The sequence below is a fragment of the Lissotriton vulgaris genome, chromosome 3_1 (assembly GCF_964263255.1).
Source record: "Lissotriton vulgaris chromosome 3_1, aLisVul1.2, whole genome shotgun sequence".
In the NCBI taxonomy this organism is placed as follows: Eukaryota; Metazoa; Chordata; class Amphibia; order Caudata; family Salamandridae; genus Lissotriton; species Lissotriton vulgaris.
In genome coordinates this window covers 858,291,373-858,315,563 of record NC_141689.1, presented here as the reverse complement: position 1 = coordinate 858,315,563, position 24,191 = coordinate 858,291,373, and the positions used below count along the sequence as shown (strand labels likewise).

Sequence of the window (24,191 nt, the reverse complement as noted above, 5' to 3'; positions counted from 1 at the left end):
GCTTCTGAGAAACTCAGGCATCCTGTTGACCATTATCCCAGAACAAGAACAAATTCAGTCTTAAGTGCTTTGGGTCGGACTTTCTCCACATTCCACCAGAAGAGCAAAGAAATTGGGTTTCTTTTGTGAGAGGAAGTGAGATACATAGGTGGCAATTTATATATTTTTGTACAGCCATGTCATTACTGCTGCATAGATGATGCTGGCATTCAGAATATATTTTAGTCATTATAAATGCTTGCTATGAATAGTACTAGAAATACCTTCAAAACTGATGAAACATAAATAGCGTTCATACTGTGCCATTTTTCTTTGGTCACAAGTACCTTCCTAACTATGTGCAGCGCTGCTTTGGGTTCAGGGGCTTCCCCCATAAGGGCTGCTATACATGAACGCATTAAGCTTGCAAACCTAGCTTTCAACACTGACGTTTATCCACACTGCATTTCCAATATTTACAAAAATACTTAAACTTTACATCTATCTTTTACCATACAAAAAAGTGCAATTCTCTCGCCTCACACTGTGAGGCAACAACATTCTTCATAAAATTCTACAGAATAGCAGCCTAGGAGAAGCAAATAAGGTGCTTAGCTTGGTGCCCAAATTCTACTCGGCCAAGAAACCACTGGGCAGTAAAATGTCTTTATGCATGGGCATGTTCAGTTTGTTGGTTTACTGGCGCAACTGGGCACCAGCCAAGTTAGCCAGCTCAATGAGAGCAAGAGCACCATGTAGGCGTTCCCGCTGCTCCTGGAGACGACGACGGGCAGCCGAGTGTGCACCATTCTTTTCCCTCCTCCTCTTCATCCGACTGAAAGTATTCCATAGGATCCTGTTGTTCCTGATCAGCTTTCTGGTCTGTTTTTTCCTTCATGGTCGGTGTGCGATGCTCCCTAGTTTCCCAATACCTGTTGGAAACCATGTAAAAACATTTTAGCTTGATTAACCCATTACAGAATTCTATTGTTCACTCTTAACCGGAACAAAAATACAACATAAATCCGCAATTTCCTCAGATGTAAATCCAGTCGAGGCATGAACACTCCACAAAGACGACAAGTTATAAAACGGTTACTTGCTCATTTTCACGGATTAGACACTTAACAAATAGGCTAAATCCAAAAGGGAACAAAGTCAAAGGAACGACCATGCATTGGTAACATACACAGAAATGGACATCATCCAGATTTTTACATTATTTCACACAAAAAACAAATATAAATACTAGGGCAATTTGTAATGAATGGCAGCAGGGATTGCTGAAGTAACTAAAGGACTTCCTTGGTCTATTCCACATCATGGTGGCAATTTTGAAACAGTATGAATATGTTAGAAGGTGATAGCATCAGGCACCAATAACCTAGGCAGATATTTCAGAGGACTTAACGGAAGTCAACATCAGCACTTTAATGCAAGTATGTCACAATGCCCACACAAAGAGAATGTAGGTGGTTCGGCAGCTAGACTATAAATATCCTGGATTGCCACATGCCTGAAGAATGCTACAGATGTGGCCTCGCCTCTTTCAGAGAGGGTGCAAACTCGGCAGACATAAATAAATACATAACGGAGGAGCGGATGCCATGACAGAATATAGCAAATCAATGAAAGACCTATTTACTAGTCTTGGTATCTATGGGAAGTCTTTGAGAACAAGAATACCCCTCAAAAAAAAAATCACTCTGAAAGGTAACATCCCCAGATCATGGGGTAGTCACAGAGATTGGACAATCTTTGTGAGAAGTTCTACTGGTTCTTTAACTGATAGGTCATTTTAGTCTCAGGGAGCCATGCCCAATCCCAAAGAAGCTCTTCACCCAAAGAGTGTATCCTTGCCCGGCAGGCGGGTGGGGCGCATAAGAAATAGAAATCGAAGAGGGGGTGTCACGGGGCTCCGTATTCGAGGGGAAATGTACAGACTGGCAGCGTCCCTTTGAGAAAAGTTCCTTACTTCCTTGTGTAATCAGCATGCACAGGCGGTGCCCTAGCAGGAGTAACTGTTTGGAGGGGGGAGCCTTGCGCTCAGTCCTGGAAGGCTGCTAAGAACTTTTCTGCTTTTAAAAATGTTGCCTCTGTTGAGGCGGTTATTCCTGTGGGGGCAGCTGTGCTGTCTTTGCCAAAAAAGCAGTATGGTAACTTTGTTAAATTTGAACAATTCCATAAAACTGAAGTCTGGAAAACCTCATGCGTTTCTCAAGGCCGACCGGTTTTAGGAATTACACCTCCATATTCATTTAGTGTGGATTTCTTCATCATACAGGTGTCAGACAAAGAAGAGACATAAAAAGGTATTTTCGGCTGGGCTACAGGAGTCAGGTTCATGAATCTATGCCATTCGGGACATCTTGTAATGTAGCCGCGACAGAACCGAATGCTTCTCTGGCAGCTGAATCTTTGGCGGTTCCGATTTGACTGTACGTTAACGGTGTCCTTTAAATAACCCCTGTTCTGTCTGAGTAAAGGGTCATGGTATAGAGTTTGTCAAATCACTGAATCTTCCAAAAAGACCTGTCCAGTTAGAAGCTTTCACTGCTGTTGCCAGTGTCTGACGATTGCTGACAAGTCCATTATTTTACTTTCCTTTTGCAGAGGAATTGAATATGTGAAAGCCAGAGCATTTTAGCGCTTTCCGCATGACGAAACTGCCAAAGAATGGAGAGCTGGAATTTCCGTGCAACACAAAGAGGAGACAGAATGTTGAACATTGTCAAACATTCACCTACACGTACAGATCTGGGTTTACTCCATGGTCATTTTGCTCACCATGCCATTTCAGTTTGGACCCAGCCATATGCAAATCAGCCTTGACCCAGTTTCCCATGGTAACAGTCCAGTCCGAACTGCCAGGACAGGCCCTCGACAGGAAATCAAGCATCCTCAGACCAGTTTAAGGGGTGAGTGGTTGAAAAGTGTCAGCACTCAGTCCATCATCTTGTTGGGTTTGCAATATTCGCCAAAAGTGGCCATGGGTAGGCCCAGATGCGTGTCCCTTGCTTGCTGTGTCACTGGATTCAAGCTAGTCTGGCTGATGAGGGGTGAAACACCAAAACTGGTCCCAGGATGCTTGTTTCCGGGTCAGGGAGATCTGCAGTAGCAGTTCAGGCTGGACTGTTCCCATGGGGAGCAGGGTTAAGACTGATTTGCATATGGCTGGGTCTAAAAGAGCTGGCATGGTGGCTTAAGGAGTAGGATGAGGAAAGATTAAATGTTCCCCCCTCATTCAGCTGAAAAAATTGTTCCCCTCCCACACTTTCTTTGACTGCCAACAGAGGGAGAATAAGTGCCACCCAGTTTTATGGCATGAAGCGTAGTGGTCATTATGGGCAACCTTTCTTGATAACAGAAAGTACCACCATTGGATTTATGACACAGACATGGAGCTGGACTTAGAACTGAAAACTGAGCCTCCAAACAAGTTGTTGGTATGGTTTGTTTTCGACAGTGCAAATATTAAAAACTGGGTGCTAGAAAGTACCAAAAAATGTAAATCTATGTTAGAGATTTAAATGGAGAACTACAATAATTCATAAAGCAATTAGACTGGAGACTAAATAGTAAATAGTACTCTGAGTTTAGTGACAACAATCTCTCCTTGGTCGAAAACCGTCATGGGTTGACTGCTGTTTGGTACCACAGTGTTACACTATATTTGCTCAGAAGGGGAGGAGTGGAAGTGGTCAGGTGAATTTTGAACATTTTTAGAGAACATACAATTTAACAGAGTCAACTTTAAATAAACACAAAAAGTAATAACTCACTTAGTAAGCCATTCTGCAACAGCCTTATTATCGGCCGACTGACTTTTGCTTAAGTCATCGGTGGGCTCTTCTCTCTTCAGTCTTGAGTAGGGATGCTTAGGACAATGACGATTTGCATGCGTAAAGCGACTATAACAGCCTGAAAATAAAATAAACTGCAGCATAAGCATTGTAATCATACTAGTGTCCTAGCTAAAAAACAAAAAAACACAAACATGAATGAAAAGACAAGCAACAGAGTCCGAAGATATTACTAAAATGAAGAAATGTTACTTGCAATTATTTCAAGTGGATGATTCCCCAAAGATGTGCACGTTACAAATGGTAATCTGGAGAATAACTGTTTAGCATTTTGTTATAGAATGTAATAGTCCATAATAGACATTATGTAACTAATAACTGGCTGTGTGCGTAAGAGGAAACCATATTCACAACTATGAAAGATGTTCTAAATTATGAGACCACAAGAAAACTTGCACAAAAGAAATAGATGAAAAAAGTATAGTGGAATAATAAATGTCGATATACTGGAGAGGGACTGTAATAAAACAAAATACACAGAGTGGAATATTCCATACCCATAAAAATGAGCAAAATTTGCACACAAAAAATGCTGGTCGCTTCCAGCCCGGATGCAGTCAAACATGGGCAGTAAAGCCATCCTCACAGTCATTCGAAGGACCTCTATGTATTACTACTACCTTTTCAGTTGAAAAAGTATTTATATCTACTTCATAATCTGAAGCCTTGTGAGAAGCACAAGGTTTGCCTATTACAAAATGTCAAAAAGTGGCAAAGCCATCCTTTCTAAAAAAGGATGCGTTCTATTAAAAAAAATGTACTCTCTCGTTCTTTAACTCAAAAATCTCAGATGAGTTATTTCCTTGAGTACATGCGCTTACCGGAGCTCTTCACCTGCCGTGATGGGAATGGCTTGGCTGGCTACTACACTGCCGTGAGGGGAACGGCTCCACATTAATTACTACTGCCATGAGGGAATGGCCTACTTCTCCAAGCAGCCTCTGGCCGGCGTGAGGAAGCAGCGGCATCCCTGCAGCTTCCTGAAAAGCACTGCTGCACTCCCGCAGTGCGGGCAGCGCCCGGGCCAAGAGTGAGCCTGTCCTTGCCAGGAAGAGGCAGGGCAGGGCCACCCCTCTTTCGCCCCTGGCCTTGGGCTCTTGCTTCGCTCCAGGAGTCGGCTAAACAGGTACTGTGAGCTCCCTTCTATGCAGTCCCTATTATTTGCAACTGCCTGCAGCAACAGCATTTTAACTCTACCAGTAAAACCTACACGGACTATGGTCGGAGCAGGCGTAACTAAACTTTTTACATTGGACTTGACTCAATTGGATTACCCGGGTCCAGTCTTCTACTAATTAGGGTATTGTACTGCACATTGCACTTTAGTGACACTCCTCTGTCCATACGCCCTTATTGTTATTGCTGCTAAAAACATGCACATTGCACTTTCTTCCGATAAAGCAAGGCTTTTTGATAGTCTTAATATTTGCCATTTTATGGTTCGTGATTCAATATTGCACATTGACCTGTAAGCTGTGAAGTATTCTAATAGGGAATTGATAACTTAATAGCGTGTATATACACGGTTAACATGAGTAAGCGTAAGCCTAGTATAGGCAACGGTGTGGTAGGAACCAGAGACACCACCTTATCGAGGGCAAAATCAGCCCTCATTAATGGACATGGATTACTGCGTTATTATAAACTTTGACAACCCTCACACTGCGGGCAGGATTTTATCAAGGGACACCTACCTCACTCCTTTTTCTGGATTTGTCCTTAGGGCTTTTCCACTGGGCTTTATTTTTAATAAACTCGCCCCGCTAGGGATAGGTTTCATAATATCCTTATGACAGTTCCTCGAGGTGGGTGGTCAAATAGACTAGTGGTTCACTTATCCGTTGAAACTGATGTTCAGCCTGGCGTCGGCCCCTCATTGGCTTTAACTGGGTTGGAGGAGTGTGACTGACTAAGGATCTCCACGCCCCCTGATAATAAGCCTGTTGTACTTACTCAGGCCCCAGTAGAGGTAGATGAGTATAGGTGAGATATCTAACAATTTCATATCCTGGAACATTGCAGGGCTGGCAAATAAGCTTCAAGACCCACTGTGGGTGCGATTTGTGAAGCAATTCTCTGTAATTAGCTTTCAAGAAACATGGTCGGCGGATTGCGATCTATTTTTGGAAGGCTATAAGGTGTTTTTGTTCCAGCTACTCCTTCGGTGAGTGGAAGGCTCAAGGGTGGTCTAGCTGTATATATATCCGTGGCGGTAGATTGTCAGATTCAGGTTGTACCAACCACAGACCCAGGAATACTGACAGCCAAAAAGGGGGACATTAGATGGGGTCTTATTAACTTCTGCAATTATGTGGCCTGTCCTCATGGTGTATGTAATATTACCACTCTAGGTGCATTTATCAGACAGTTTTTTTGGTCCTATCCTACATAATCTCGTAGTGTCTGGCGATTTTAACATACATCCTTGTGGAAATCCAATGCTATCCTGCATTTCTGAGTTGGGATGTCCCCCTATGAAGGGGTTTCATTTTGGACATCATGCCCAGGGGGCACTGCTGAATAATCTGATAAATGAATTGGGCCGGCTGGCCTTGATGTCCTTAACTAGCCCGCATACTATATTTTCTGTGCCAATTTTTAAAGGGCCTGGTAGGGGGTGGGTCGTTCATAGACTTTATTCTCTTCCCTACAATCTTTATTCTGGTTTTAATATTATGGAGAGCGAATATAGTGACCATAACCCACTGTATGCTCAGCACGAATTACCGATGTATCAAGTAGGGGTTCACTAAGACCAAATAATGGCAAGCGACGACTTAAATGGTCTCAGATTTCCCCAGATACATTTTACAGTGAAGTAATTGTATCTTGTGCCCCCGAGTTAGCACTATGCACTGCTGCAAGCTCTTCTCCTAATGACATTATTGGCACATATGAATCACTAGTGTGTAAAGTCAGTGAAATCTTAAGTGTCCCGGCTGGTAGAACGGCTAGTCTCAGTCCCAGATGGTTTGACTCTCACTGCTCTAAGGCAGCAAAAAAGCTCAGGGAAGTTTTGTCAGCCAAACAAAGAATTCAAACTGAGGTACGTTTTTGCCGTAAAGAATATAAGTCAGCCTTGGTCAGACGGAAGGGTGCCCTGAAGGGAGTTTATGGACTCAAGCACTCTCAGGACCAGCTCTAGGTTCTGGAGCGTTGTGAATCGCCCCCTTTTTGGTAAGGAAGCGGGGGGCTTTAGATTCACATATCACGGAGGAGGAATGGGTGCTCCATTTTAAATCCATCTTTGACAGCCCCAGGAAGCATATTTGCCAGGAAGGTCGGGATACAAATGTTCCTGTAATAATCTTTGAAAAGAGCGAGGTTATGGCTGGTATTGCAGGTCTATCCATTAATAAAGCATCGGGCCCAGATGGTATATCCCTCCAGACCTATTTAAGTCTGGCCCTTCGTTCTGGGCTCCGGTACTGGAGGCTGTGTTTAACGCAGCGGAAAAGATTGGCTGTCCTCAGCCTTGGGCTTCTTCCACCATAGTCCCTGTTTTTAAGAAGGGTGACAGGAATAGTACCCACTGTTACAGGCCAATCTCCCTCATTGACTCAGTGGTCAAGGTAGTAGGACGTATTATGATCTTGCAGAGATTATCCACCTGGGCGGAGGAGCACAAGATCCTGTTGGATGTCCAGTGTGGATTCCAATTTAAAAGCCAATTTAAAAGCACTGCTGCCAGTTCGAAGGAAAATTATGTGATCTAAAACGGGTCACCTGTCAAAGTTTAACTCCATGGCTGCTAAGGCAATTCCCCTCCTGTGCTGCAGATTGTTGTTTTACATTGTTTTATGACGAGCTGGGCTCGTCATCAGTGTACGAGGAGGCTACACCATGACGAGCCCAGCTCGTCATGAGTGTGGAAGGGGTTAAAAAGGAGAATTCATATTGGCTGTACCTTTTTTAACTATACACCCTATGACTACCTCAATCATTTGGATCCTGCGATGGTTCTAACGGACAAAAAACACTTTTAATCAGCTGTTATCAAAAAAGGCTAGTATACCTGTGGCTTCTGGGTGGATACAGATGCCCACAGACGATTACATCTGAATATCAATACGAGCAAGTTTTTTTTTTTTTAAATAAAAACGCTTAGTCCTGAAGATGGTGCAAACATCGAGAAGTCACTGAAACGCTGCGTCAACTGTTGAACATGTTTTTTTAATAAATATTTTAAATTGATTTATGTGACAAATCTTTATAGATTGTAACCTTGAACAGGAATAATGCTATAGTATCCAAAAAGGCTAGAAATAGCTAAAATTGTATGTTTTTAAGATATACTTATTGTGAATAAATTCTTTTGTGATATTTTTTAAGTTATTGTCCAACCTGTTTTCACCCTCAGACCAGGCTATAATACGGTTTATAACTAATAGAACATTGACAGACACTTGGTCCATAGTGAGAGAATTCTCTTGGTGGTATTTAAATAATAAGGACATTGTGTTTTTTTTTAGTAGTGTTGTATTTACCCCGTCCCTTTGCTCTGCTTTGAGGTAACTCCCTTTTCTTTGTAAGTTTATTTTGTGAGCCTGAATCCATTGTTAAGAAGGATGTAGAATTAATTAGGGTAGCCTTCTTCACCTCAATGAAATTGGACAGGGAGAAGCAGGAGATGCTGAAACCAAGTGTTCGTGTATTTTTAATGCTCAAAACAACCCCGACAACGGAACCTTATCTTATGGGGTTTCTATCAACACATGAAAAGTTTTTATTAACCAGGTTTCTGATGAACCTCTTCCTCATTTTGCTGGCCAGGTCTAAGGGATATAGTAGAGGTCAAGTGCTAGCTCCCTGTGGCTGTGACGGACAGTCTCCGCAGGATCTGTTGCATTTTATGTAAGCTGTATGAAACCCCTCGAAGATATTTCTTGGTTCCCATTTTAAAAAGAATTAAGTTTACCCAGGCCCGTCCTGCCCTTATGCATCTTCAATTGCTGAAAGAGGACTATTATTTTTGTAGCTGGGGTTTTTAAAAGCTTCTGTGAAATCCAGGGCCTGTATGCATGTTTAGACAATGGATGAACTAGGTAGGATCTATTTGCTCAGTAGGCTTAGCTTGCGCCATAAAGTAAATACAATAGGAAGCCATATTTTTTAGGCACATTGCACTTTAAGAATTCGAATAGTTTTGGGTGGCTGGGTAGATAGGTAGCGTAGAGGGTCTGACTTTTTAATAATGTTTAATGTAGCATTGTTTTTATGTACATGTAATTCTTGTAACTTTTATGGTTTTCAGACGTAAAACCGAATATGGATTATTTGATGAGTACATGTAGATCAACCAGTGTCTCTTTATTTAAAGCCTTAAGACCGAGTTGATTTATTTACTCAAAGTGTGCCACTAACCTTAGGCATTATGGTTCTAAGACAGAATTAACAGAACTAAAGACACAAAGGTTTAAGGAACAGCTGCCTGTTAGTGCTCTCCGAAACTGTAGGAGGCCCAACGCAAAATCATAAAATGTAAGACTGTTCCACAGTTTGGGATCAAAGAAGCCAAACATTCTACGGCAAGTTTTAGAGCCGGGGATTTTAAGAAAGAGGAGTGCGCAGGATCTTAACTGGCGCTTAAGGAACTAACAGGTCTAAGTGAAAAACTGTCCCTAGTTTGGAGAGCGGGCAGTTGAGTACACAGTGCCTTAAATGTACACGGTGGGCAGCAAACATAATGGGCATGGCCACATTCGTTCAGACAGATTAGGAAATTCAAGGAATCATGAATTACACATTAAGTAGGAAATGCAAAGAGGGCCCTTTAAAGGCAGCTTCCACTGAGGAGACAGCCTCATTGCTGCAAAATAAAAAATAAAGATGCCAGAGAAAGATCTCTATTACGTGGTAATGTCAGCCATTTGCTTTTTAAGAAGAAAATAGAAGTGCTAATTATTTCTGGCACGTTCTGACCACCTACGTTTTCGGATACATAAGAAGAGCATATTTCACTAAACATTAGCATCCCAACAAAGTAGTTACACTGTGTGCCCTTCCCATCTAGTTCACTGATGGCAGGATTAGTTCGTTCTGAAACTAGTCTCACTATAAACCGTGTAGAGTCTGTACTCGTATCCCAATCCTCCCAGACCATTGGGATGTTATCCCACTTATGCATCACACACGGATTCGTTTTAGTACGGATTTAACTTGGTTAGCAATGGTTATTTAAGTAGTTAAGGACTGAAGAGTTAGTTCATATTCATGCCACGTTTAATCCAACTCCTAAAGTATGCCTCAGCTACACTATCCATGGAGTGCTAAGTGCCGATTTGGAGTGACCTGTTTAATAGAGATATGCAGTAGTACCATAGGCCATAACACAGTGTCCACCATTAATAATGCCCAGTAATCAATCCCTTAAAAAGCCACATATCCAGGTCATAGTACAATTAATGAGCCTGTAATGAACATGGCTGCATTTACACACTAAACAGAAAGCTTAGCATTTCCCATATGTTAAAAATATCTCACCATTTTCAGAGCAGACAAAAGGTTTTTCCCCAGTGTGCAGACGCTGGTGTGTTTTGAGTTGCCCGCTCTGTACAAAGGCCTTCCCACAGTCTGGGTAGTCGCACAAGTAAGGTCTTTCTCCTAAGAAAAGAAAGAAAAATATTAGTAAACCTAAACCTCTGCAAGTGGTCTATTCAATCTTAAACTGAATATGGTCAGATGAGTACCTACACTTAACAGTAGCACACTAAGGATTGAACTCGCAATTCTTTTCAGTGCAATTAAGTATGTTAACATGTTTTACAAAAATACAGTCAGGCCTAATAAAACATCCTTTATTGAAGTATTTAGATGTGCAACATTGGTCCGTTTCTGGCATCAGAACAGATCTCATCACCAAGACCAACTATTGAACTAGTGGATTTTAATAACACTAATGAAAAAAAACCTGATGGCTTCGCTGTGCTGAAATGTTAGAAAATGTTAAGAACACAGCTAACTTTAGAAAATGTACGAGTAGGCATTCAAGATGCAGCATGGTGGGTTCTCGATATGGGTTTTACAGAGTGCAAACACGTTTAAGTCTTCATATTGTACTAAGAAATCTCACTTTTCAATACAGTTTCACTGTCTAACGTAAAAAACAGCACAACATGTCAGCAGCTAGGTTTAAGCTACTCACCGTCATTTGGACAGGATGACCATGCAAAGACAATTTTCACCAGCCTAAATTTCAAGTGTGTGGTCTAACAAACTACAGGCAGCATTTTTACACGGGTTTTAGTCTCTGAAAAATTGATAAGAATGTGGAGGATAGAATCAGGAAAGTTGCAAACACAACAGGATTAAATAGCAGGGAGAGGGAGTATATAGTACCCCAAAATATGAGGTGAAAAGAGAGCAACCCACAAGTTAAAGAGATCTGAGGCAGAAGCAAAGTGCCCCGGAAAGCCAAGGAGAGAGTGTGATGAGAAGGCGTACAAAGATTAAAAGGTAAACACAAACTGCAAATAGAAAAAAAGTAGACCAAAGAGACAATGAGAACAAAAATGGAAAAGAACCCCCGCAAAGGGTTTAAGAGTGTAGGTTTGCCCACTATCACAAAAGGAGACTAATTCTCCTTTTGTGATTAATTAAAATTGCCCAAACATTGTGATAGGGCTCCAGTCAAGCAAAAGGAATGTGCTCTCACCCCATAAGTTTCTAGTACGGGGTATGTATGCCTTTTGCCAAATGCCACACTGTCGCGACACTGAAGATCAGGGTGGCATATTTAAGGGTCTCTGTGGCACCTGGATATTAAAACCATGGATAAACGCTGTAAAGATGGCTCTGGAAAAACTACCAATCGAGCGAGGCTGACTCAATGCGTGATACACACAATTCATATGTTAGTACTGCTTCCCATCTAAATGTGTGGGGTGCCAAGATAATAGAACCTTAAGTTATCGCTGGAATTTCCATACCAGTGGTGTTATTTATCAGAACCTGTTCAGTTATGATTGGCAATGCACTTTTGGCAAGTTTACCTTCCCAGGCTTTGTAGTGTGTAGTATATAGTGAACTCTTCACGATGCTGTGTAACTAAAAAGGACAGCACCTCTGCCACTGTCATTTTAAGGATACAGCCAACATTTAACAAAATGAATTAAATTAATAACAAGAAATCATGTCACTCCAACAAAGGATACATTTTTGCTTTATGTGGCTCAGTTATTGCAAATAGGGAAATTCCGTCAATGCAGGAGATTTTTAACTTGTCGCAGTCTGCATGGAGACCTAAGCTTTGCACGCTTCTCATGGATGTCTGAAAAAATAGTTGGTCTAACAAGCTGCCCTTCTGCAGCAGATCACATGGGGAATGATAGACTTAGAGGCCTCCCATTCTGAGATTAAACACCACTTATTTCTTTACTAACGTATTAGCAGTTATTAATGTCATGATCGGACGATATTCTTTTGTTTATCCGCTATTCTTACAAGGACATAACACAAGGGGACCTTCATTCTTGTGATGCACTGGCACTTATTTCATCGTCCATTATAAGAATGGGGATATGCTTTGATTTTGTGGGTGAGAAGTTGAAAAGGGATGCTTTAAACTATAGCGCTCACACAAGAAGGAATTTGTGCTTTGCTAGATCTTGCGGGAGAGATTTTCTGCAAGAGGACAGTGGCGGTTGCCCTCATTTCCCTCTTTTGCTGTTGTGGTAGACCGGTGGCTTGGAGGGCGGAGTGTAAACTATTAAGGCAGGTTGAATAGCTGGAAACATCCTTATCATGGCATTATATTAGAAAGCGTCCTTAGGTGTGACGAATTGCCCTAGGAAAGCACCAATGCACTTAAAAACACAGGCATAAACTGACCAAATAAACAACATTGGTGAGTGGGAGTGAATTAGAGATGAAAGGCATCCATGGTGGATGCCTAGTACACCAACTCCGCGGGTCCCCGCCCTATTTATCAGTTGACAAATGCTGGGTTTCCACCGATGATCTTTACTTGTGACGAACCATCATCAGCAGTCTGCCCACCGACCCAATTTAGGGCAGGCCAACAGTCCTTGAATTTGTTTGGCCACCGAACCTCCGTGCGAAGCATAGTAGATCCGGGCAGAGGAAACAAACAATGGCCGATGATTCACAGGGAGACGGCATTAGTGAAACCTGGACCAGCTGTTTAAAGTGGCCAATCCACCTTTCACGTTGCAGACAACAATGCAGGCTGCCTTTTCAAATGGGGGCAGAGATCCCCCTGCAGCTGAGTGCAGTGTCTGCACCCCTCAAGGGGACTCCTGGAGGTCCACAGGACCAACTTCATCCTGTCATGGGGTACTGTAATGAGTGCATTGCCTGTGCACCAAAACATGTTGCACACAATCAGTGCCACTCCACACCCCCCCCCCCCACAGCTTCCTTGCCTCTGCGTCTAGAATAGTAAATGGGTACAAAGGTGCAGCATTTTATGCTTTTCTTGGGGCCACGCCACAATGCAAACGAAGGATTGGCCCCTTAGGGTCGAACTGGCATGATGTGTGCTGCAGCAATCTGTGTAACAGAAGGAGCTACACAGGCGTCTGCAGCCATACCATACTAAAGTGTCCCAGGGACTCGGAAATTTGGCACACATACCCTGTGCACTCCCTGGGTACTTTGCGTAACACCGCTGCAGATTTCAACGAGGTTCAAGTAAAGAAAATGTTGACACTGTTGCGCAGCATTTGAACAACTAATGGTCAATTGGAACTGCATGCATGAGTTTAGTTTTGGCATTATTGCTAGGCTTCTGGTCATATCATGACCCACTTACCCGTGTGTGTTCTTTTATGAGCTTGTAGCGACTTCTCGCGAGGAAACACCCGGTTGCAGATGTTGCAACGGATTCTGCTGGAGGAATTCTCCCCCTCGTTTATCAGTTCTCGAACTGTATCTGCTCTTGGTCTGCCCCGGCGAGTACCATCCTGCTTAACAAAAGGAGAGCAATTAAAAATGGGGTCCTTTTTCCAACACATACTACTAATTTACACTATGTTCTTCCTTGTTGAATTCCAGTCATTTCATCTCTAAATGCAAATAGAGGATGGTATGCGATAAAAACACAAAGATAAGGGGAAAAGGCTGGTCCTAATAGAAAATTCCTGCTATGCTTTTGACCATAGCAGATCAATCACATTCAAATTGCAAGGAATTATTCTGGACACTGAATAGTTATTAGGTGTGTGATGTGATTTTTAACATTTCCTTTGCAATGCATGGGACAGGAAGCAAAAGGGTATGGAGACCGCGATCCTCAACATGCTTTTACATAGGTAACAATTTGCAAAAATATCTTGGCGAGCCAAACCAACAAATCGGTGCGTCATTGACAAGAGTGTCAGGATTGCAATAATTGGATTAAACCGCTTTTGCCCTATGCCAGATATCAGCTAATCCAACTTAATGTCATCCAGAGTATATATTACACCAGTAAATCTACACTACGCGATTCCAACTAAGTACCCAAGTGGTTGTTACTTTCTGGGAAATTCATGCACATGATTTAAACTTTCCCAGGAGTTCTGACACAGCGGAAATGGTTAACTTGTTGTCCTCCTTTATTAAGCTTCACTTGCCTACTGCCTCCTGATTTTCAGGTACCCCTGCACCCAATAGGAAATGCAAATCCCAAAGTTCAAATGATCTGACTCCTTGATAGTCAAGCATTTGCTGGCAATGCACTGACTTTGTATTAGTTTACCAACATATTTACAGTGGCTAGACATACAGACACAAAAGCCTAGGCCCTGGATTGAATAACAGACTCCAGTCCTGTCATTTTGATGACTATTTGAAGCCAATATGTAGACTACGTAAATTCAACATACGTATGCCAATGAAAATCCTTCCTCTTTGCTGCCTACTGGGGATGGATCATCGAGTGCCAAGGAGGGCATAATGGCATTTCATTATAAATGCTATTATTGCATGTATCTATTGCACGTTGCTGTGTACTCTGGAAGCTTACCTCTAGGTCTATGTGAGAGTTGATTCTTGAATTGACATAGCTGCTTCTCTCTGTTCTTGTTCGTTGAAATGTCAAATACTACGTGGGGAAAGCGATTGATCTTTAATTTGAAATTAACTTTAGTAGATCCATTGTGTAACTAGTGTTAGTCTTTACCAGACCTATAGCATTGTGTGCAGTGTTCTACCTACAATGGAGATTCTTAAAACTACACTGCTCTGTAAGCATTGTCTCAACTAAAGCAGCAAAACAACATTTTACGCTAGCAGGGGTAGACACTTAAAATCAAAGAACTAAAATCACTGGGATCTGGCCATAGGTAAAATTATCACTGGAAGAAAAGCAGCTGGCTGCCAGAGAGGTAATGGTCATTATCTCATCCCTCATGGACTACGGTCTTAGTAGTCTTCTATTAGACTACCTTAATTGTAATTCTCCAACAGTATCAAATTCGGTTGGATACACACAGACATTCCACTTTCTAGGTTTCCAGGTCCCTTTTTTAACAAATGACACGATCATCACATATTCTGCGTTTTAATGCTTTGGCCATGACTGCACTGGGACTTCTATATCAGTGGAGATATATGTGCTGCAATGATCAATAGACAGAAGCAGATAAAAGTGATTGGAGGTATAAGGAGAGCGAAGAAAATGAACAATTTAACCATCATGCTAAAACTGTGTATATATGCTGGCATTTATGAACAGAGTATAGCGTACCCCTAGTATGCCTTCCCTAACCTAGTTGTCTAGGGGGTGTGTGTGCACTCTGCCAATAATTCCCTATAGAATGATCAAACTCCCCTTTACCTGAAGGCAAAGTATTTAGCTCCCCATCTTGGTCACATGTTGGACATCCCTCTCCATAGAGGGATCAACAGGAACCACCTAAGCTGAAACACCTAGCCAGTGGCCCTCCCTCAGGGGTGTGGCATTTAATAAAATATCTACTTGTCCGTGGGGAAGTTGCTTCATAAATCTACTTGTCTGGTAACAAAATCTACTTGTCCCTTTGGTGCCATGTAGTGCGGCAACAAATTATGGCAGCAATCTCCTTATATAAGAGCTCTGATGCATCCTCTATTATGCCAGGGCTAATACCACAGTAGCGTTTGAATACTAATAATCCCCTTATGTTGCCACATTTCCGCATATCTACATACTGGGGCTAAAGGTAGTGGTAAGCATATAGATCCAGGGTTGGAATGTCCTTCTGAATCTGTGCAAACCTACTAACTTGCATGTTTTAAAAGGGTTTTCAACAACTCATCTATAATTTTTCCCATACTGAGAAATGTACTCATGACAATGGCAGACGTAAGCCTTCTTTCAGAATTGGGGAAAAAAGTGATTGGAGGGAAAGTAAACTTGCAAACACTCAGATTTTCACATGAGCAAATGTACATATGCATATTTGCTCATGTTAAAATGCAGGTCACTAATATTTTCTAGGAGTACTATTTCTTACCCTACTTTTGTAAATTCTTGTGAATGTGATAGCTATAAAAAAATTTAAAAAATGACAAAAATGCCAACTATTTAGGATGTTAAAAACAGGCCAATTAAAAAAGTTCCCAAATAGAATAGCTAATTGTTTGCGTTTCTGTTTCCAGCCACCGCAGAAGATGATCCCAAAGGCACACCTCGGAGTAGGTTCATCAAGCGTGTTGCCATCCAGCCCCCACAGCAGCCTCTGAGGGAATGACCATAGCCAGTGGAGGTCTGCAGGACCGGCGGCAAGATCCAATTCAGCAGAAGCATCCCAGCAAGGCTCGTATAATGCGTTCAGAAGCATTGGCCTACACAGTGGACAGCAATACAAATGGGCCTTTAAGAGGTCCATTACTACATTTAGGTCCGAAGGCTCAATCAATTGTGCTCCAAGGAACAAGTCCAAGGCTCACTCGAAATACCAGCTGCACGCAGTGAAGCCAAAAAGGCATAAAGGACAGGAACCAATGCTCATTTGGTTCTTGCGGCAAAGATGTGCAGGAGCAGTGTACCATGTGCTCACAGAACAGGAGCACGTGCGGTAGTGCCAGCTCCAGTCGATCTTGAAATGGGAAAGCCATTGCAGAGCATAAAAATTAAAATCACAGTCCCGATAATCAGGAACAGGACTAATGCTAGACATCTAAAGATGCTTCAAAGTACAGAGTGAATAAATGATGGAATAACCTCGGAGAAAATAACCCTGCACTGCCACAAGCAAATGTGTGTCAAAAATTCACTGTGAAAGAGAAGGCAAATTAAGAAACTTCTGCATATTAAAAACAGCCACGTTTCCGACCAGGCTGGAGCCATGCAACACCATTGGTAGCTATACTTTGAAGAAAACAGTATTTTCAAGCTACCCTTCTTAAAATAAACCTGCAATAGATAGATACATAAATGACTGCTGAGTAATATGTAATATTGCGCTACATTGCCATTTCGGAGTTATGGTAACATTTACAAGCCAATTTGCTTTCGATCTTTTAGTTTAGGATGCCACCGAGAGTGTTGGTGACAAGAACAGTCCATATTACAGGGTTACCCATTATGTATGCAGATGCACAGAATGTAAAATGTCATTTATTGCCATTGGTGAGTGTCGGGAGGAGGTCGTAATTCACAGTAGGTGAAGCAGGCCTCAAAAAATAACTTACTTTGGCTAGTCAATTTATTTCAGAGCAAGTCCGTTTTCCTGGCTACTGGCTTCACCTAGTGAGGAACCCAATGAACATATTGCTGTGTTACATATAAATTTGTCTTAGCCAAAAGCAAAAGCTGTAAAGAGGTGCATTGTTTTGACAAGAGCTTCTACAATCTTTCGGACAGACTCTCCAATTGACACACCTGGAGGCTGGCTGTGTGATGTATATTGTTGAATACATGTAAATGGAAAGTCTGTTACCACAGGTAAGATTAGTAAAAGTTCTTCATTATACATATTTGTGCTGCAGAGTTGGTCATTTTTATTGTCATTTTTTATGTGTCTCCATATTTCCGAATTATGCTTCTACGCACCACCCCCCCAATACTGCTGCCTTTTGAACTTCTTGCTGACATTTAATCAGTCAGGGTAGTATAACATTGGCTGTGCTTGGATCTCACTGCCGTAAGTGAACTAAGAAGCTACCTTTGTGTTTATTAAAATTCTGTCTCTCGCTCTCTGTATTGGCTGGCTTCACTGTGAGTGACAGCATTCTGCGCTTTTCCATTGAGCATATGTGCACACAAAGTAGTTTTGTTCAGTGCCAGTAACTACTGTGGACGTGTGTGCTTTTTGAGACCAAAAACAAACTAAGAAGCAAGTTAGGTATCATGTGCACTCAATGTGACCTTGAAGTCTATACATGGAGAAACAATATAGTCTAGTAAATAAAACAAGTTTTTTGTATCACGCACATTCTACACTCACATGCTTCAAGGCGCTCCCATATGTTATAATGAAGAAAAAGGAAGCTCAGTGAAATAAAACATCTGCCTAAGTTCACAATATTTGGTTATGTGATGAAGCTGGGCTTGATCCCAGGTTTCCTGGTTTCACATTTTGGAATTAAGTCACTCGGTGAGTACCATTTTCTCTTTCCTGATATACACCAAATGTTAATTATGTCTCTTTAACTCTTGGTCATGACGTTAGGGCGTGGTTAGCGAGCAAAAGTCATGTGAAAGCATGGTTTGTTTTAAGCTGGAGAATGTAAAAGGACTGAACCATGGACAGGAACTTTGCTTTAGCCTGGCTCGAGATTTCAGATGCAAGGTACGCCTTTCTGGGGACTCCCATAGCCTCGGATGAAAAGACAATAGATCTTAGCCTGCTACCCTTTTTCATAAGGTTGCAGATCGCAGTTCCTTCTTGGTACTACTCAAAATCTGATAAGACATGTCTCTTATCAAGAATGCTCATTTTCAACCTGTCTGGACCTCAACTTCAACAAGCCACAGGTTCTGATCATCGGAAACAAGACCTCTCCATGGGACTTCCCCTGGTGGCTAGAGCTGGGGTAAACACCAACCAACCAGGCAAGAAATCTAGGGGTTGACCTAGATGGCAAACTTCATAATGGCTCAAGTCAACGCAGTGAGCACCGCCTGCTTCCACATCCTATATGAGATCTTCCAATTGCTACCACAGAACATCATACAGACAGTCACTAAGACACTCATCACAAGCAGGCTCGACTATGGCAATGCACTCTCCACCTGGATTTTCAAGCAACTGCTACAAATACTCCAAACCATCTGTAATGCCGCCGCTAGACCTCCCCTGCCACACCCAAAGGAGCTCCAATGGATCTCCATCCACAAACAGCCAATTTAAACTTCGTACTCACACACGAAAAGCCTTACATAGCACTGGATCAACATACCATAACCTCATACACTCACCAGACACCCATGATCTACCTCACTTTCGCACACCTGCAAGCACAAAAACTGGAGCAGGTCGCTTACTCTCCTACATCGCACTTTAAACATAGAACACCCTCCCCAAATATATCAGAGACTTCTCACTTCATGAATTCCACAAGAAGCTAAAGAACCGTTTTTTTTTTTAAGAACTCCATTGGGGCCTCCTCTGCTCTAGCGCCTGAATACCCTCATGGGTACTGAGCAGTGCCCTACAAATTAAGATCATTTAACATCTTTTATTCACTCTTACCAAATCTAGTACTTCAGAAACATCTGTGTGCGAATGACTAGTTAAGCAACCTCTGTGTGCTTTGTCTGCGCAGCTCTTTGCTCTCCGTTTTGTTCTCCTTGAGCAGGTCTCATTTTCTGTTATAATCTTGCCAATTTATAAACTTTTACCTCACCTCAATGTCATCTGTCACCTTGTATGTACAGTTTCAATGGCTGTATCGTATTGAGCTTCCTAAAACACTGTTCCACCTTTTGCTGTTGCATATTTCAGCCTACCTTTCTTCATGCTACTATTCCCCCAATCGATTATTTTAGTCCCGGATAGATTTCTCTGCATCCTTTTTTCCTCCAACCTCAAGTTATATTGTTAAGAATGTTAAAGTAAATGGATGGTTATACTTTTATTAGGCATCTTAAATGACTGACTAATTTACCTTTTCGTAACGTGTTAGCTTATCAACAACCACATCTCATACTTGCCAAGCATGCTCAGTGCCTTTTAAACGACACACTCAGCTAGCTATTGCCTATTATGATTTTTGTCTCCACTCAATGTTCTTTTCATCCACATTTTGGTTTAGCTCCGACTGTATAATATTGATACCGTACTAAGAAACTATAACAAGTTTACTCTTTTCCTGAACAAGTAGTAATATTTTTTGTGTAGATTTAAATTCAATTACAATAAGTCTAATAATCGCTTAAAATCTATATACAGCTTTCCTTCTACAAATTACAAAAATAAGAAACAAAAGCAAACGGACATATAAAACGCTAAAATGTAGCCAAGAGCCTTGCCCGAAGTCCTGATTGACAACATTTTATAAACAGAGGTGACCTAATTTGTCGACCCTACGATATCCTGCTTGCGACGGTCTGCCGTTTTAATCCAAATCATACCCAGGAACTTTGGCAAATGCCGCTGTTTATTAGCAGGATAGAGTGCATCAATGTAGCTTATTTTAATGTACAAAACGAATGTTCGCCCGAAGTTGGCAGGGTATGCCCAGACATGAGTGCCTTGCACACTTTGCCACTGAATTCATGCTAGCCTGGCTGATGACTGCTGAATAGCCAGAAAGCAGTCTCAGAATGCTTGTTTCCGGTCCAGGGAAGACATGGCATGGCAGTTCAGGCTGGACTGTTCCCATGAGGCATAGGGTTAGACTGATTTGCATATGGCCATGTCTGAACTGGGGGGGGGTGGAGTGAGCTAAAGAATGATAATGGATTAAACCCCGGTCACTTGACTGGGGGTGAGAGCTTGCAATGTTCAACACTCCATCCATCATCCCCATTGGTATCACTTAGTTTCTTAAAAAGTTGGACGCAAATATGTGCTGTGCACATCACGCAAACCAAGGCGTACGCTCAAAACTTTTCTAGGGATTAAGACTTATTGCGATCAACAGGATGGTTGAAAATGTACGATATGCTTGTAGCCCTCAAACGGTTTCAGCAGAATATAAAGAATACGTAGTTTTATAAAAGCTTGCTTTTTTGCAACAGCCAAGTTTTCTGGGCGGGGAGAAAACTACCACCGTACAACTAAAATCCATATCAACGATTTACATTCCTACGCAAATCGAAAACAACTTGCTTCTCACAACTTACAACCCACCCTCCTGGCGAGATCAGGAGGGCGCACAGTTGTGACGCCTCCTAAACAAATGCACGCTCTTGCGTCTTCTACTCACTTGGTTCCGGAACCTGCTGGAAAAATGTCCCTAGCAACCAGACAACACGCGCAGATGCACTGGAGTGATTTGGCGCGCGGAGGTGACATCATAAACACCCATCTAATACCGCCCCCAAAACGTATTTAAATCCTTTCACTACCGCGAAAAGGGCGCCTGTGTGGCAAAAAGAAGGAAAAAGAATGCAAGCAAAACAGAATTATCAATGAACTCCTGGCGCGTCAACCTTACCTTGTAGCTGGCGCTGTCTGGGCTGCTGGCAGATTCGCCATCAGCGCAGCCCCCTTCTCCCCGCGGCGCTCGGCTGTACGACTCCGGGGAGCAGCAGGGGCTGGCAGTGGCAGTCGGCGTAGGTCCGCTCGCGCTACCGCCAGGGTCTCGCGCCACCCCTCCCGGGGGCCCCGGGCTGAGAGTCACGTTGTGCGCGTTCTCCCCCCAGCGCCACGGGTACACCATGAAGTCGCTGAAGCCTGGGCTGGTTGGGGCTTCGGCCGGCCGCTTGGGCTTGATGGGCGTGGTGGCGGCTGCGCTCCGGATGACAGACACCAAGACCCGCTTAGGGGAATCGTGGCAGAAAACGACCGGTTGTTGGAGAGGAGCGGGCGGCAGCTCGGCCATCATTCTCCGGTGTAGTCACGCAGGACCCCGTGCGCTGCTCTCGTACGGCAGACAGCGGTCGATCCGCCGTTAAGTGCGAAGTCAAAATGATTGTCCCGCGCTGGTTCCTGTCACCTGCGCCTCTAGGGCGACCGAATCCCCCAGTTTTCCGATGTGACCGTCAAGCGCTTCCCTTGTGCTTGGCACTTCGGTCCCCTGCCGCGCGCTGACAGGTGGCGGGTGGCTGAGGGCGAGCCTGGCGGTGATAGGCGGCTCTGACAGGTCAAGCGGGCTGGCAGCACCTAGCTCCCTTCGCCTCTTCCGTTTTCCCGCGCTACGTTTCGCGCCCGGCAAGAACGAATCACCTTTGGCGCTAAGTCGCGGGCTGGGCCTGTCAAGTGACTGACAACAGCCGTAAGCCAATACGAGTGGGTATGGATGGTGTGGGCGTGTCGAGAAGCGTGTTGTCTTGCTGCGCGTGTGTGTGAGGAGGCCGGGTTGTGCGCCCTGGATCTGAAGGGGGCTGGCCGCTGCCGGTGTTCAAAGTAGGCAGGTCGAGATTAGTTCTGCTGTGTATAGTGGAGCGGTGGGGGGCAGACAAGAGAGGTGATCGCCTGCTAGTGACCACCGACGGGGGCATGAGAAGTACTGGAGTCTCTGAGAAGGGCAGTTAATCTCAGGAATAGGTTTCCCGCGCGCCCTGTCATAAACGTCTTTTTTCGTCTTCCGGTAACACGTGACTTACCCTTTAAAGGGATCGTACACCAAGAATTGTAGAAGCTTGTGGTATTACAGACGGTGGATAAAGAGTAGCTTTGTTTCAAAAGAGCGATCAGAAAGGTATGAAAAGCATGAGGCTTTATAGAACTTAAAATCCAGACAGATTTTGGTCTGCGAGTGATCTTCATTTGGATATTGTCACACTTTTATTCGTGTTGCTCTTTAAAGCGCTCAGTGCACTTCTCACCCGCCATGTAAAGTATCAGTGTCCGAAAGGTTAGATCACTGGTGCTCCTCAGGGGGCAGCACGTGATTCATGTGTTCGAGTTGGCGCAACATCATCGCAGTAGCGGCTCCTCCTGTGTAGCAGTGAAATAAGGGAAAAATAAATTGATAATAATCGTAATCGTAGCTGCCAAAGTTTTAGATTGCTATGTGTGACATTTTCATAATTTCAGGTTAATGATGAGTGACATTGCAACGACTACGAGTGACACTTTATTACTTGCAAAATCAAGCAACGAAATCAAACAATAAAGACGAAGGAAACCTATAAATACCATAAATTAAACCCACTTGAGCAACAAGAAAGTCCAAGAAGATCTTTCAATTTCTGAAAAGCACCATAATTAGAAAGGTACTACTAACCACTCTGTCCATGCCGTCCACCCCACTGTGATGGCATTATAACAGGTATATCCATGCCACCCTTTTGCCCCCCTTCTTCCCAGGCCGCACGATTGGCAGATGCAGGCTGCTGTAAGCTCCCAGGCTCCACTTTCTGCATTCCAATACAAGGATGTTTAATTACAGGAGGCCTGCTCGCCACTGACTTAATCCCATGGCAATTAAGAGAAAACCGTAAAACTTACAGCCAAGGATTTTCCTAATGCAAAAAAAATGAAAACCTGTCCTATTCAGCCTTCCACCTGCGTGTGCCCAGTAGGTCAGGGAAGCAGGCTCTGGCCGAGGAGGGCTGCAGGCACAACCCTGAAAAAGCCTGAACATTGACTCATTCCTAGAAACTTGCCTGGAATCAAAGCACATTTTAACAGTTTTATTTCTACTCCTCCGTATCGATTTCAGCATCATGTTTGAAATTCATTTGCAGTGAAAGACTGGGACGGGCCTCCAGAGGTCATTTATCTGAAAATGAGGCCAGGCAGCAAAAAACACAATCACAAAACCTAAAGTGACGCCTCAGGAAATGAGAACTTCACTGCACAAAAACTCACCAGAAAACTCGACCTGTACTGCGGCCATCAATAAGGGTGGCATGCTGGGGCCGGTGCGAGCAGTATGGCAGAGGCCATGACTGCGGCCGAAAACCAGTAGCCAGCTGCTGAGAAACTCTCGGCTCTGGCTCCAGGACGTGAGGTCCTCTGCGGCGCCAATCCACATACAACTTAAATGGGCCTGGCTCTAGGGCACTACCGCATGATGTCAGGCGGCAGGCTGTCTGACTCAGAGCAGCGCAGCGCCACAGGAATCCCCCCCAGACCGGTACATTGTTCAGTGTGGTGACGCGGAGCACCGCACTGAAATGCGGTAGTGTCACACCTGATGCGTGGCGTGATACTTGACAGGACTGAATAATGCAATGTTATTATCATTTAACCCCTTCCATGCTTGTGATGAAACCACTCCGTCACGAGCCACGGGTGGCGTGTGCTCATGACGGAGTGGTTCCGTCATGCCGCGGCTGCTCCGCCCACGTGCACTGATTCCCTATCT

At 43.4% G+C, this 24,191-nt stretch overlaps 1 pseudogene across 1 annotated transcript; it reads right to left on the bottom strand.

The window, feature by feature from the left end:
- Positions 1–544: 544 nt before the first annotated feature.
- Positions 545–22,080, bottom strand: ZNF367 (zinc finger protein 367; annotated as a pseudogene). The gene is made up of 5 exons (XR_015309310.1): positions 21,372–22,080; positions 13,615–13,765; positions 10,326–10,445; positions 3,762–3,900; positions 545–911 (listed from the first exon to the last, which is right to left on the bottom strand). The product of XR_015309310.1 is annotated as a zinc finger protein 367 (transcript).
- Positions 22,081–24,191: the final 2,111 nt, after the last annotated feature.